Raw genomic sequence first — 15,272 nt, 5'->3', positions numbered from 1 at the left:
ACTGAACTTGTCCTAACCATAGCAGGAATACTTGTTAGTTTCAAGGTAGAAGGTGAACAATTTTGCACAGTGGTTTTGCTTAACAGTAGTTACTGATTGCTTCCATGCTCCCCTGGTTACTACCTTTACTTAATGTTGCTCAGGCCAGGAATAGTGAAGGTCCCCTCACTTACTGAAAGAGCTGTTAAGGTGTCTGGGAAGCCTGGTACCTGTCCTGGGAAGCTCACAGCAGTATTACTGATGAGCATATTACCTGTACCATATTGTTCACCTAATTATGCTGTCCTGGATGCTCATTTTAAATTGTTTACATTAACTGCTAGCTCTGCTCTGATAGGCCACGTATTATTCCATTTCAACAAAGAGACTCCCATTCAGGTGCATTCTAGTTTTATTTTGGCTTCGTGATTGCCATTCCTTCATATAGTAATAGAGAAAGCCGTGATATGCAGATAGACCAGATGGTCATGTTGACAGATTGAGAATTCACTTCCTACTGCTTCAGAGCAGGTGTAAGATTAGGAGTGTCTGTACATGAGCGCGTGTGCTTCGTGTGCATGTGTATGCACATCCAGACTGCACACTGGAGTGCTGCTTAGAGCAGTGGGAATGATTTTTTTTTTCTTTTTAAGCTGGTACTTGAAGGAGAGTATAACTATCTGTGTAAGGTTATCAGTGCATACGGAGTCATAATGGCAAACATTTTTAGATGCATAATGTTAGATTGTTACAGTTTATAATTTTATGCCAAAGACTTGTGATAATTTTAAAAATTTTAGGCAAGTTACCATGTTAGTTCGTGGCAGTATTGCATATCCAAAATATATTCAGTATTTCTCTTAGCAGGTGTTTCGTGTATGTGTGTTTGCACTGAAGTCTGATGTACATTATATAATTAAACTTTTTCAGTACCTTAATGAACTCCCTAGTAGAAAGTTGTACAGTTAATTCCTGTGATTTATAATAGCAAACTGTATTTGGGAAAAGAAGAGGTAAGACTAATAGAGGTATTAATTGAAGAGAGTAAGTCTCACTCTACCTCACATTCTAACTCTGACATTGAACTAAACTTGAGATGAAGTTTGTGGCTAATTGACCTACTGTAACTTACTGGTATATGCACACAGTTTAGGAAAGTTTCATTTATCTTTCTGCTTATCTTTTCATTCTTTAGAAGAGATAGCACTAACAATCAACAAATTTGAGATTAAATATGGCTTTTAAATCCTTGAGTGTTTTTCTTCATAGTTTCAGGATTGTAACCATATCCTCTATTTAGAATGTAGTAACAATATCCTTTATCTAGATTGTAGTAAAAAAGATGGAAATTGAAAGGCAGTGCGTGTAGGGGAAGAAAGGGTTTTTCTGAAGTAAATCTATGCACAGAGTTCAGCTCATTTATGGCTCAGAGGTTTGAATGTTGGTAAGAAATTTCTCAATGCTGCTGGCTTGGATTTGCCTGGTCTTCTTTTCCGCCCAGTGATGGATAGCATTAATTTAAAGCTGTTCAGGGCTCGTGTGGGAAAAACCACAGCCTTTGTTGTGGTCACTGCTGTACACAGTAGGACTGGATGCTGTGCACAGTAGGACTCGGTGTTTTACTTGATTAAGGCCTCAAACTCCTCCAGAGGATGCAGAATAGCCTGCCAGTTTTTTGACGCTTGCACAGAAACAGAAACACTTCAAAATGCACAAAAATACTTATATAGATTATTGAAAACAGTTTTGAGGTTAGGATAGAAGAAGAAAACATAAATACAGATTGTATTCAGTGAAGGTGCTAAACACCAGTTTATTATCATCATTTCAGCAGTATTTTCCCCGTGGGCATGTAGGGGTTGGAGCTCGCTTTTAAATATATTATAAATTGGAAATCCTTGGAAACTGAGGTCTGCGGAAAGAAGTCAGGTGGAGGAGGAGGAGAATGAATGGACTGGCGTGCTTTGTTAAGAGAAACATAAAACCGTGAACTTAATCACAAATGGAGATGTTCTAAAAAGTGTTTTGGTTTAAGTAATGACTGTAAAAGGATCCCGAGCAGCAAGATATCAAGTGGGGAATTTTATAATCCAATCTCCCCATAATTTTTTGCACAGCTTGTTTCAGATTAAGAGACTACTGGGGGCTTTCGGAGTTTGTTTTCAAATTTTTTGAAAGGGAAGTTTCACAAAAATTCTCTGAGGTGTTTAGGGGTCCAGTTAGGGACACTGTGGTACGCATAAACTTGGAAGAGGGGCTATTGAGATATTTATTATTTTCGCCATTTTGTTTTTTAAGAAGTAACTTATAGTGTTGTCAACATTTTGGCCATATATCACTATGGCAACTACAAGAAAAAAATGATTAATCCAAACTCTAGTGTTCCTGAACTTATCAGCATTCTCTAGCTGCTGGTAAGATAGAAATGGCTTTTCCCCAAAATATTAGAAAACAGTGCTTCGTGTTTGCTATGATAATCCCACAGGGTAAAAGTATGTTTTCTCTAATGGAATTAGTTGTCCTGTTAATATCTAGTGAAATAAACATGGCTTAGCTAAAGGAATAAGTCCACAAATACCAAATTGTGGCATCTTCGTAGCAGAGGATATTTTGGTCATTCTGTTTGTGATAGACACTAAATGAGGTAAGATTGAGGCAAGTAAGCTCATTTGTGTTCTGTATTTCATTTGTGTTCTGTTGTGCTGTGATATATTGCTAATCTCAAGCCAGAAACGATTAGGATAGTCATAATAACTGGAGATTGAAGTAGAATAGCTTTAATGTTTTCTGAGAACTCTAAACTTATTTCTCCTGGTGTCTTTCACATATTTTCCTAGTGGTAAATAGTTTGGACCTAGATCAATTGTGAGTAAGGAGGAGATGGATGGAAGAAGGGCAGGCAGGCAGGCAAAAAACTTTTACCGTTTATTTTGCAGCAAACACAGTACTAAGTTTTGCGTTGCAGTGTAGCTTTCTTCTTATTTCTTCTCCTTCTCCTCCTCCTCCTTCTTTTTTAACTTTATAGGAGTATTGTAAGTAAGTGATGCACTGTCCATTTGCATAGTTGAGAATCAAGTCTCAGAGGTGACAAGTGACTTTTGAAAGGCAAGATTAAGCCCAGGCCTCCTGATTCCAAATCCTATGCTCTTAAAAATAAAATTTGAGGTCTCATTCTGTATCTTTCTTTATATCCTGTCGTTCGGGGTTGGATGGCACTTAAATGGTATCGCACACCTACCCTGAATCAAAGGGGAAATAAAAAGTCAAAATACAAACCCTTCCCATAGCGATAGGTTACTGTGTGGTTCAGGTTTTAGCCACAGATTGAAGCCACACTTGGTTAGGAGAGGGAGAGAAAGGGTCTCATTCTTGTTAGTATTGGGGTCAAAAATCTGGCATGACTTGTTCTTTCTTGTTTTTAGAATGTCGAAGTTTAGTGAATAGAAGCATTATAACACACGTTTAAGAATTTTTTTTTTTTTTTTTTTTTTGGTAAGATAAAGTTAAGTGAATTGGTTCTAGATGCTTTAGGAAGCCAGAGAGTTAAAGCAAGCATTATTTTATTTTATTTTTCTTTTAATGGCTGCACCTGTGGCATATGGACATTCCTGGGCCAGGGGTTGAATTGGAGCCTCATCTGCAACCTTTGCTGCAGCTTCAGGCAATGATGGATCCTTAACCCACTGAGGCCAGGGATGGAACCTTTGTCCTCACAGAGAGAACATCTAGTCCCTAATCTGCTGAGCCACAGTGGGAACTCCAAAGCAAGCATTATTTTAAAAATCAGAATTGCATGTAATATTTTACTAGGTAGGGTGTTCCCGTCATGGTGCAGTGGAGATGAATCCGACTAGGAACCATGAGATTGAGGGTTTGATCCCTGGCCTTGCTCAGTGGGTTAAGGATCCAGCATTGCCATGAGCTGTGGTGTAGGTTGCAGATGGGCTCGGATCTGGCGTTGCTCTGGCTGTGGTGTAGGCCAGCAGGTGTAGTTCCTATTTGACCCCTAGCCTGGGAACTTCCATATGCTGCACATGTGGCCCTAAAAAGACAAAAGACAGAAAAAAAAAAAAATTTTACCAGGTAGACTTTTGTACATTTTTAATATGCACAAGAGATACAGATTTCTAACTTCCCTTGGTGATTAGATTTAAAAGTTTTCAACTTGCTTTTCTCCCAAAAGTTCCTTTGACTATGGCTTATGTATAATTATCTTACAAAAAGCAAAAATGGAATTTTTTTAGTTAAAAAATTGTTTTTTAACTTGCAACACAAAGGAGGAAAATCGGAAATCAGGATGTTTCATCTTAATGTCTCTAAATGACTTATTTATTGATGGGTTTATTTGATGCCCTTATTTTCATTTCTTTAGACTTAGGCATGATTAGTTCTTAAGAACTTCAGTGCAAAAGTTCAAAGCCTCACTCTACATGAATTTTGTAATTGTAAGCAGAGAAAAAGACCAGTGATTATAACTTTATTACATTAATTCATTATATACTAATTCTAGTAATGTTTGTGTATTTATTTATTTATTGGCCACATCCACAGCATGCGGAAGTTCCTGGGCCAGGGATCAAACCCATGTCACAGCAGTGTCTAATGTTTATGTTAAAAAATTAAGTTGCTCCAAAAAAAAAAAAAAAACAAAAAAAAGGAGTTCCCTTCGTGGCGCAGTGGTTAACGAATCCAACTAGGAACCATGAGGTTGCGGGTTCGATCCCTGCCCTTGCTCAGTGGGTTAAGGCTCTGGCGTTGCCGTGAGCTGTGGTGTAGGTTGAAGAGGCGGCTCGGATCCCAAGTTGCTGTGGCTCTGGTGTAGGCCGGTGGCTACAGCTCCGATTAGACCTCTGGCCTGGGAACCTCCATATGCCGTGGGAGCGGCCCAAGAAATGGCAAAAAGACCAAAAAAAAAAATTTAAGTTGCTGAAGGAGTTCCCTCTGTGGCACAGTGGGTTAGGAATCTGACTGCAGTGGCTTGGGTTGCTACAGAGGTGAGGGTTCGATCCCCTGCCAGGCACAATGGATTAAAGGATCTGGCATTGCCACTGTTGCATTAGTCCCTGGCCTGGGAACTTCCATATGCCCTGGGTGAGGCCATTTAAAAAAAAAAAAAAAAAAAAAAAAGTTGCTGAACTAAACTTAATACTGAATAAAATAGAAATGTAACTTTTTTTAAGTTTCTTTTTTTAAGAAATGATAGTAAATCTAAGTTTCAGTCACCCCAGAAAGTGAAAACTGAGGTAGGTGAGTAAAAGTGATTAAATTGGAAACAAAAAGATGTTTGCATTAAAAAAAAAAAATAGAACTCACACCCCATCATCCTTGTGGTCAGGTTCCATAGTGCCTACCTTTTGTTGCCTCTGATGAGTGATTATGGTGGTCCCAATAGCCTATGGGTTTCCAAACAAACAGTTTTCAGAGCATATATATTCCTATAAATATCTTAGTGGCTATTTTTGAAATGCCATGTGGTTTCAAATGAGATAAATGAAAGTAGCAAAAAATATATTTTAAAAATGAGTAGTATTTAACCTTTTGTATGCATGTCTGTGTTGCTTCTGCCATTGTCAGGCTGTTGTCTTTGTTGCTGTGGTTCGAGTGATTTTATTTCCTTTTGTAATTTTGCCAGCCCATGATTGGATAGTGCAACATGTTCCTGCAGTTGGGGGAAGATGTATCTGTGATGAGTTGCATAGCTTTATCTGAGTGGTAATTTTTGGTAGAGAAAAGTATTCGTCAGTGGATAAGAGGAACTGTGGTGCTACAACATCAGTTTTCATTTAGTTTTCAAAATTAGGGACCTATTATTTAATATGGGAAACTCAGAACTGTCTTCTGTGTGATGTGCCTACCTGTTCCCTCGTCCCCTATTGAGAGCATTTACGGTTCTGTGTATTTTAATTTTAAAGGGATTAGTTATTTAATTTTAAGCCCCTACATCAAGTGAATATTGTATGTACGGGATCCCATCATTGTCACTTTCAAATATTCCATTGCCTTTCAAAGGAGCTGACATTACAAGTCCTTAGGTTGACAAATTCTCATCAACTTTTGTGAAAATTTTGGCTGCAGAAGGAGTCAAGTCAAAAGAGGGCCATAGACAGATGGATTTCAGTGTTGAGATGACATCAAGCCCTTCTTGTGGCATTTTTAAACATTCCAAATGAATGAGGAATGGAAGATGCTTAAAGAGCTTACTGTAGAATGAGTAATTAAGATACTGTGCATCTGCATGTAAACCTTCATAGCGTAGTGTTCAACAGAGCTGTATGGGCTCAGATATGATAGCAGATAACAAGGAAAATTGTCAACATCTTTTATGCTGAATATAATTCGTAAATAATGTTAGCTGTTCACAATGCAATTGGCGGAAAATGGTGTATATCTGAAAATATATTTTTAGCATTAAATAATTGGAAGTTAAAAGATAAGTGGGTTGCAAACAATTAAGATGAAGCAAGGATTTTGGATAAGAACTTGACAAAAGCTTGCTTGCATCTTTGTGTGGCTGTGGCAAAGATTTTTGCACGGATGCATTTTATATAAAAATTACTGAGTTACTAAAGTTTCTGGCTTGATTCATTTAGTTGGCTTTTTCTCCCCTCTTTTAAATGGTGGAGGTTCTCTTAGGGAGAGTAGTTTCAAGTAACTTCTGAGAATGAAGTCTTTGTAATTTGATGCTGTTCAACAGCGTAACTATTGTTGTACGTTCCTGTCAGGGAAAGATAATCATTGCAATACTTTTATTGTATGGCCTCTTAATATGTGACAAGGACTTTTATGAAGAATGCCTTTTTTCCTTTTAAATGTTCTTTTGGAAGTCCTTTACCCTCCTGACCCAACCGAAGATTATGGTGGTTTTTAAAAAGATTCAAATGAGTTTTTATTCTTTTCTTGGCTCATTTGCTGTACAACGTCTTATTTTTTAAAAAGCTTCTGGAATCGTATATTTTAGATTTTCTGTCACAGAAAGTGGGGGAAGAAATTAACAGAAAAGTGCCATCTCACTGAGTCCAGGATGTGTACAGTTTTTGGAGAACGAGGATATTGCAGCCTGAAATGTTAAGATTGAAGAACTAATTGTTCTGAAGGTATTTGCCCCTCATCTCAGAAAAGAAGGCAAACATGCAGAATGGATAAATGTAATCCTTTGTACTTTTACCACCTACATTTTTCGACTGCAGTGACTCTGATTTCTCTAGAAAGGTCAGAGGTTTCAGACAGAAAGCTTTGTGATTCTTCAAAGAGAGACATTTTCCATTTTGCTATATAAAGACTGATTATGCATAGCTTTTTACTTTATTTGCACTTGAGCCTTGGAGGTGCTGGCCTGGGAGTGGTGCTGAGTAAGTGAGGCCAGGTCATGAGACAGCAGAACTGGAGGGAGGCAGATTGGAGAGGAACATGGACGGACGGTTAGAGATTCACATGTTCGGCCCTTCCTCACCAATCACCTTTTTAAGACTGAGGCCCGAGCAGCTGCAACAGTGCGTTTCGCTCTGTGCTGGTGCATTCTGTGGCCGACTCTTTAAACACTTTGGGCCCTGCAAGGAGTTTCCATAGCTGGGTGCCATTTCTTCGGATTGGCTTTGTTGGTTTTCTCAGTTGTGGATCCGAGTTTCTCTGGCTTTATGTGGGTTTCTTTGTTTCTGTTTTGTTTTCCTTTTGGCCGTCTCCAAGTCTTGGAGAATTTTGCATGTTGGGTGGCGAGGGTGAGCAGAGATGGTCGATGGCTTTTCTTGTGGTTTTACTCCTGTTATTCAGGAAACAGAGATTCAGAGAGTGTTCGTAACTCATTCACGTTCACGCCAGTGGTAAGTAGCAGAGCCAGGATGAAAGCCAGATCCATCAGACCTCAGACTCATATTGTTAACCTCTGTAATATTTAAGTTGGCTCTTCTTACACGCTATTTTATTAGCGCTTCACATAAACCTTACATTTTAGGTAGGGGGGCTTTTATCATTGCCTTTATGCTGGTGAGCAATGGAGAAACTGAGTAACATGTCCATGGTACGTGGCTGGTAAGCGGTTAGGGCTAGTGACGAGGTCCAGCTCTTCCATGGCCCATATTTCTCTCTCACGTGTTCTCCAATATATCAGACTCCCTAAGCTCTGCCTTCGAATTTATGGATGGGGTTAAAAGTGCCCTCTGGGGAGTTCCTGTCATGGCTCAGTGGTTGACAAATCCAACTAGGAACCATGGGGTTTCGGGTTCGATCCCTGGCCTGTGGTCAGTGGGTTAAGGATCCCGGCGTTGCTGTGGCTCTGGCGTAGGCCGGTGGCTACAGCTCCCATTAGACCCCTAGCCTGGGAACCTCCGTATGCCTCGGGAACGGCCCTAGAAAAGGCAAAAAGACAAAAAAAAAAAAAAAAAAAAAAAAAGTGCCCTCTGGAAGTAGATAATAGTGCTGGAAGCTGGTGATTTCTCTGAAGTTTAAAAAGCAGTAAACCGCTAGACCTTGTCCTGGTTTGTTAATGGATTCAAAATTTTATGCCTTGAAACGTAGAGGAAACCTTCATTTTACAGGTGAAGGCATTAAATCCATGCATCCCAGGATATCTGGAGATAGAAAATTCTGTTTAAATTGGAGGAGTGGTTGTGCCTATTGTTATCATTTGGATCAAGGTGGGTGCTCTTTTTTTTTTCAGTCATGTCCAAGGCATGTGGAATTCTGGGGCCAGGGATCAAACCTGAGCCACAGCAGTGACCCAAACCACAGCCGGGATAATGCCAAATTCTTAGCTCCTAGGCCACCGGGGAACTCCAGGGTGGATGCTTCTTGGTTGGTGTGAGCGTGGAAGAGGCATTTTGGTTGCCTTTGTTGACACGTTCCCGCATGTCGTTGGCAACTCTGTTCAGTAAACATGTTTTGAGCACTCACTACCTATGCAGCCCCCGTGCTAGGTGCCAAACGAAGATACACACCTGAAGAAAATACTGTGAGATGAGTTGATGCCATCTTAGATGACATTTCCTCAGAAACTAAGATTTTTTTTTTGAGAACTTTTTTTTTTGTTTTTGTTTTTTAGGGCTGCACCCGAGGCATATGGAGGTTTCCAGGCTAGGGGTCCAGTCAGAGCTACAGCTGCCAGCCTACACCACAGCCACAGTAACGCAGGATCCGAGCCACACCTGCAACCTACACCACAGCTCATAGCAATGTCAGATCCTTAACCCACTGAGCAAGGCCAGGGATCAAACCCGCAACCTCATGGTTCCGAGCTGGATTTGTTTCTGCTCCACCATGATGGGAACTCCATGAAACTAAGATTTTTAAGGGCTTTTGATTTTTAAAACTTGCTTTCTCCCAACTGATAGCCCATATGAAGTTTTAAACATTTGCGGAACCAGTTGTCGATACTGCCTTTTTACTGTGCAGTTGGTGTCCGTTGATGAATCCTATGATTCAACGATACTTCTACTAAGTGTTAAGTTTTTTGTTTTCTTGTGTCAAAAATATCTCCGTAAATGGAAAGAAAATCCAAGCAGACACAGAACAGGGCACAGGTGGTTTCTATTATTTAATAGTTCACCATAGCATGTCTTCTCTAAAGAAAGCTGGTGGTGCATAAAAAAAAACTCTGCTTTTTTTTTAAAGGACATCCTTCAAGTAATGCTGAAGTATGAAACAGAGTTCTAGGCACACTAAAGAGCAGGAGAGTGAGGGGGTGACAAACAGAAAGGAAGGGAGGGCCCTGAGAACAAGCCATGATGAATGCACTTGGCAGTTGGTAGTAGTTACTAAAAAGCAGCCAAGTCCCAGTAGCCGAGCCACCTAAATTCTCTGTTTTGCTCCATCTCCGAAGAAAGTTAGCAACCTTGAGACTTTGACATGGAAGTGGATTTTCAGTTGTCCAAGGTCTCCAGCTGCTTTGCTTTTTTTCTCTTGTGAAAAGAAAACATGTATTAAGGGGTCCTGTATGTGTGAGTGTGTGTCGGTGTGGTTATAGGACAGTTGTGAGGGTCTTCTGGGAAAGTGTGTGTAGGTGGTGGTAGAAGGAGAAGAACTGTATTACATGTCTGATACATGGAATGCACACAGCAACAACAGCAACAACAACAAAAATCTGGGGTCCCCAGATATTAGAAAACATTTGTTCTCTGTTATACTGGCTTGCAGTTTAATCTGAAATTGAAATCTTTCTACAGCCATTAATATATGTGCTTTTCTTCGTATGGCGCGCAGAACAAACGATTTGTTCTGTAATTATTTTCAAAAGGCAGAAAATGTGTGTGTAACATTGAGAATGGCATGGGATTGTCATAGAAACTCATTCTGAACTCTGTAAATAAAAATGGCTGGGGATTAGTCACAGTGACATGTGGGACATCATGGAACTGAAGACAGATTTCTTTGTTTTACAGTCAGTAAGAGAAGGGAGGCAAACTCGATAAGAGTTCCTGGGAGAGAGTTCCTGGGATGTTGGCAGTTTAGTTCCTCCAGGAAAAAAAAAATCACGTTGATTTCAGATTAAATTAGCCACTTGGATACAAGTTACCAGAATTTACCTGATGACTTTAGGAGTCTCTGATGTTTCCTTTATTTTGAGTGTGTTATTTCCAAATAATGAAAGTTTAACACGTTTGAACATCCCTCTGTTTTTTGCTCCTGATCTTTAGAATCACCCCACTCTCTCCTTCCTTCCCCTCACTTTACTTGTAATCCTGCGTGGCATTTTTATAGGTTTGGCCTTGATTCTGTTTTCTCTAGTCTCTCAGTTTCTCCATGAAATATGAGTAAGACTTAACACATTAATGGTAAACAACCTTCATTAATGCTATATATTTTAAATTTTATATGTAGACATATATATTCAGGTTAGAATTATGAGTCTGTAACTTTGAGTCAATATAACACCCTTTTCTGTTTCTTAATCTGTTATTTAGAGGGAAATTGTCTCGGGATTCTCATTGTCTAACTTAGGATGACATCTGGAAAAAGGATTGCTCATCTTTAAATTTGAAATGAGTCCCCAACTGCAGATTCCCACCAGGGTGATGTTTCAGTAACCTCTGATGTCTTAGCCTTGGATCTTTGAACCTTTTTGGAGGTAGGAGCTGAACTCTTAAGAGGGGATTTTAGGACTTAAGGAACTTAGCGTTATGGAGTGACTCATGCTTCTGACAAGACCCTTTCACAATGCTGTGTGTTATTGAAGGTTCTCATTTGTTACCAAGATAACAACGGCAGTGTTTAAATAAGGGCAAGGTGTATTGGGACAAATGTGGGATAATTAACATGAATAAATTACCTTTTTGGATTGAGTGAACCAGTGGATGTAACTAAACTTGAAACTAGAGAAGAGCACATGCAAAGCCATAAATGAGAGTTTATTGCAGGAACATATAGTAGCTTGTCTCCTGGTCTGTCTACTCTCAAGTTTCTATGTGTATGCACACACACACACACACACACACACGCATACGCATATGTTTACACACACACACACAGAGTCATTACTTGTATTATTCCTTTTAATTGATACATTCTCACCACCTTTCATTGACCAGTGCTACTTAGGCCTTCTTTCAGCCCAGCGCTGGGCTAAGGGCCATGTCCCTATGTTCCCATAGCATCCTGGTAGCACTGTCTTCGTACTCCCATTAGCACTTCCTGTTTCATAATAAAATAATCTGTCTTCCAAATTGGGCTGTGATTCTTTTATGAACAGGGACTAGTTTTTACATGTGTGTGTGTGTGTGTGTGTGTGCCTGTGCCTGTGTGCCCTTTGCAGTGGTGCATAGGGCCTGGAACTTAGTACATGCTCAGTGTCTTTGTCAGTGGAGAATTTGGGTTGAACAAAACAAAACCAAATGTGAAATGCTTACACTGTGAATGTTAAAACTAGGTAACGTATAATGAGATTTTGGGTATTCGCCTCAGGATTGAATTTAAGCCTAAAGCTTTTGGGTCACAATAATTTCCCCTCCTCATTCTGTCATGTTAACTGATTCTGATTTTTCACCAAAAGCCAAAGCTTCAGGTTAATTCAAAAGGAGTTACTGACATGTGAATAACTGTAATTCTGAAAATAAAACTTTGGTGCTGCCAGACTTATTTCTAGGAACTTACATAGGCTATTTGTTTTTCATTTCTTTTTGGCCACACCTGTGACATATGGAAGTTCCTGGGTCAGAGATTGAACTGGAGCCACAGCAGTGACCTAAACCACTGCAGTGACAGTGCTGGCTCCTTAACCCACTGCACCACAAGGGAACTCCTAGCCTCTTTGTTTTTCCATCTAAGATCCTGATCTTGACTTTTATCTGTACTATTTCCCTAGACAAGATGATTTGGAGGCAAGAGAGTAATATAGCCATTATTCCGCTTATAGGTGAAGAACTCATCTTTATATCATCAGCCATTTTTCAAGTACCTACTATGTGCTAGCTACCCTGCTCGGAGGGGAAGTAAAGGATTTTAATTTTGTGGTGTCGAATTTGTGAAGAACACAATCTTGATTAAAAAGGGAACCCTGGCGAGTTCCCGTCATGGTTCAGTGGAAACGAATCCAACTAGTATTCATGAGGATACGGTTCGATCTCTGGCCTCGCCTAGTGGGTTGGGGATCGGGTGTTGCCATGAGCTGTGGTTTGGGTCACAGGGTTGGCCTGGATCCCGAGTTGCTGTGGCTGTGGTGTAGGCTGGCAGCTGTAGCTCTTATGTGACCCCTAGCCTGGGAACCTCCATATGTTGTGGATGCAGCCCTAAAAAGCAAAAACAACAACAGCAAAAAAAACCCCTCTCCTCAAGATGGATACATATTTTTTGGTTTTGAATCACATACCATCCTGCTCAGCAGGGAAAGTGTCTGTCAATCATATTCTTATCTCTAATGAGCATTTGCAGGTTTGTTCGTCTGTCCTGTCTGAATAGGGTAGATTTTGGCATGGCTGCTTATCCTAAGTTGGGAGAGGCCAAGGGTAGCAGTGGTAGAGGAGTTAAAGATCAGAATGAAGGAGCTGGGCCCAATTATTTATGGTGAACTCAGACATTCCCCTCCTATCCGATGCTTTACTCCCATTAAAACTGTTAGACCAATTTCATTAGCTCCAAAATGCACCAGCATATGTAAATCTTCCTTGTTTAATTGGAGACCTATTGATTGTAGGTAACATAAGCCTCTCTAAGGGAAACAGAACCCAACTGAAGATAAGAGTTTCTTCCCCCAACACATACAGCATTCACAATTTTATTTCTCTAGGCATGTTCATTATCAAAACCATTCCACTGCAGACTTTCCCAGAAAGTGTTTCCGTCTGGCCGTGTTTTCCTATCTAAAAGCTCCTACTGGTTTCAGCAAAGGATAATGGAAGGATTTTGACAGACTATACATTTCTTTCTTTTCTTTTCTTTTTTTTTTTAACTCACATTTTGAGAAAAACGAGAAAGAAAAACTTGTAAAATATGAAAAATTATTTGTTTTAACGAGATTAAGTTGTCTTTTGTGTTTTCAGAGATTGCTAAAAGGGACCAAATTCTGCCCATCTTCTTTGGTGAGTTACTGTTACCAGCATTATTCCAGTGGGGAGTGAAAACTGGAATGCAGTTTTCCCCCTTACATTCTAATTGCATCTCAAAGTTACAGAGAAGATGGTGTACCAGCCTGCACTTGGCAAAGTGACATAAAGTATGGGATTTTCCCAGTGTGCTTCCTAGGATTGAGACATTATATATATGTTTAAACTAATGAGAAAACCTGCATTTACTTATACATGTTCCTGCTATTCCACTTATTTCTAAAGTGTAAGATTCAGGTCAAGGGCAAGGTATGGCTAGTTGCTTACAGGGAAGTAAGAATCTTAGGAAAGAGGAATATCTATTTAGATGTTGTAGTCATACAGTAACTCAGAAATTATCTTTAAATGCAAAAATTGTTGGAGTATTAGAGTGGTAAATATCTCTTTTGCTCTCTTAAAATTGTGCTCAGGGAGTTCCCGTCATGGTGCAGCAGAAACGAATCCAACTAGGAACCATGAGGTTACAGGTTCTATCCCTGGCCTCTCTCAGTGGGTTAAGCATCTGGCGTTGCCGTGTGCGGCCCTGGAAAAAAAAAAAAAAAAAAGTAAGGTAGTTGATGCTATATAGCAATGCATTCATGGCCTTTCCTATAATGTTCATCTTCTTTTTCCTGTGTGGCTGGTTGAACATCTCTCAGGTGGTGAGGAGTGTATGTTTAGATGACGTGGAGTAGAGAGATCTTGACTGGTAGAGAGTAACTTTATATCAGACACTATAAAGCTTATCAGTGAAATTCTAACTCATTTAATTATTACTTAATTCTCTGATAATATTTTTCTGTGGGAAGATGATCACCTTCATTCCGGGAAAGTATGGATGGACAGATGTTGCTATAGCAATTTCTTTCTTTTTTATTTATTTACTTTTTTGACTGACCTGCAGCATATGGAGTTCCTGGGCCAGGGATCAGATCTGAGCTGCAGTTACAATTTATGCTGCAACTGTGGCTGTGCTGGAACCTTTAATCCACTGGGCTGTGGATTGAACCTGTGTCCTTGGCCCTGCAGAGACGCCACCAATCCCGTTGCATCACAGCACAAACTCCTGCGCTTTCTTAATTCAGGTCTCCTGGGAAGGTGTTTTGAAGGCGAATACCTTTTTAAAGAATAGGGTATCTGTGTACCTACAAAATGGATATGGTTGAGTTCTGACTGGGCTTGTGATGAAATAGGCAATCCTCTAGTTTATTTCAGTTCATCTTTGAATTATTGCATGCCACTCATGTTGGGTCAGGTTTTCAAAAAATTTCTTTTGGGGATTATTCATAGGGAACTCAGGTCTATAACCAGCTATTGAATATTATCATTGGAAGGAACCTTTGTACTCATCTATCATTTCCTCTCTGCCAAACCACAAAAATTCTTCCTTGTTGATTTCTTCTCATGTATATGATTTATGATATGTGCGTGTGTGTGTGTGTGTGTGTGTGTGTGTGTGTGTGTGTGAGATTGTGAGACTGCCTGGCTATTTACAGTAGACCTGTATCATCATCTTTTCTTAGCCCCTTCCCTTCCCAGGAATAGACATTCCTTTGAAACCAAGCATAGTCAGGAAGTGAATTGGAATGTTAAAAGTGTGAATGATGCATTTTTTTTTTTTTTTTGGATCCCCCTGGAAACAGACTCTAATCTGGAGAATTTCTTTATTTTTATTTATTTATTTTTGTCTTTTTAGGCCTGCACCCACGGCATATGGAGATTCCCAGGCTAGGGGTCCAATCAGAGCTGTAGCTTCCGGCCTACACCACAGCCACAGCAATGCCGGAT

General features: G+C 39.8%; 1 protein-coding gene and 1 long non-coding RNA gene across 29 annotated transcripts in view; one reads left to right on the top strand and one right to left on the bottom strand.

Annotated features, from left to right (window-relative positions):
• NFIA (nuclear factor I A) overlaps positions 1 to 15,272 on the top strand; it is a 598,742-nt gene that overhangs the window by 213,359 nt on the left and 370,111 nt on the right. The gene's annotated exons all lie outside the window — the stretch shown is intronic.
• Positions 5,078 to 14,050, bottom strand: LOC146402926 (uncharacterized). The gene is made up of 2 exons (XR_014808140.1): positions 9,193 to 14,050; positions 5,078 to 8,143 (listed from the first exon to the last, which is right to left on the bottom strand). It is a non-coding gene; the product is annotated as an uncharacterized LOC146402926 (long non-coding RNA).

Source organism: Sus scrofa, chromosome 6 (genome assembly GCF_054392235.1).
Source record: "Sus scrofa isolate SSC_HxYL_T2T_F1_AM1 chromosome 6, Sscrofa_HxYL_maternal_Yorkshire_Landrace_v2.0, whole genome shotgun sequence".
NCBI lineage: Eukaryota > Metazoa > Chordata > Mammalia > Artiodactyla > Suidae > Sus > Sus scrofa.
This window is presented reverse-complemented; position numbering and strand designations above follow the sequence as displayed.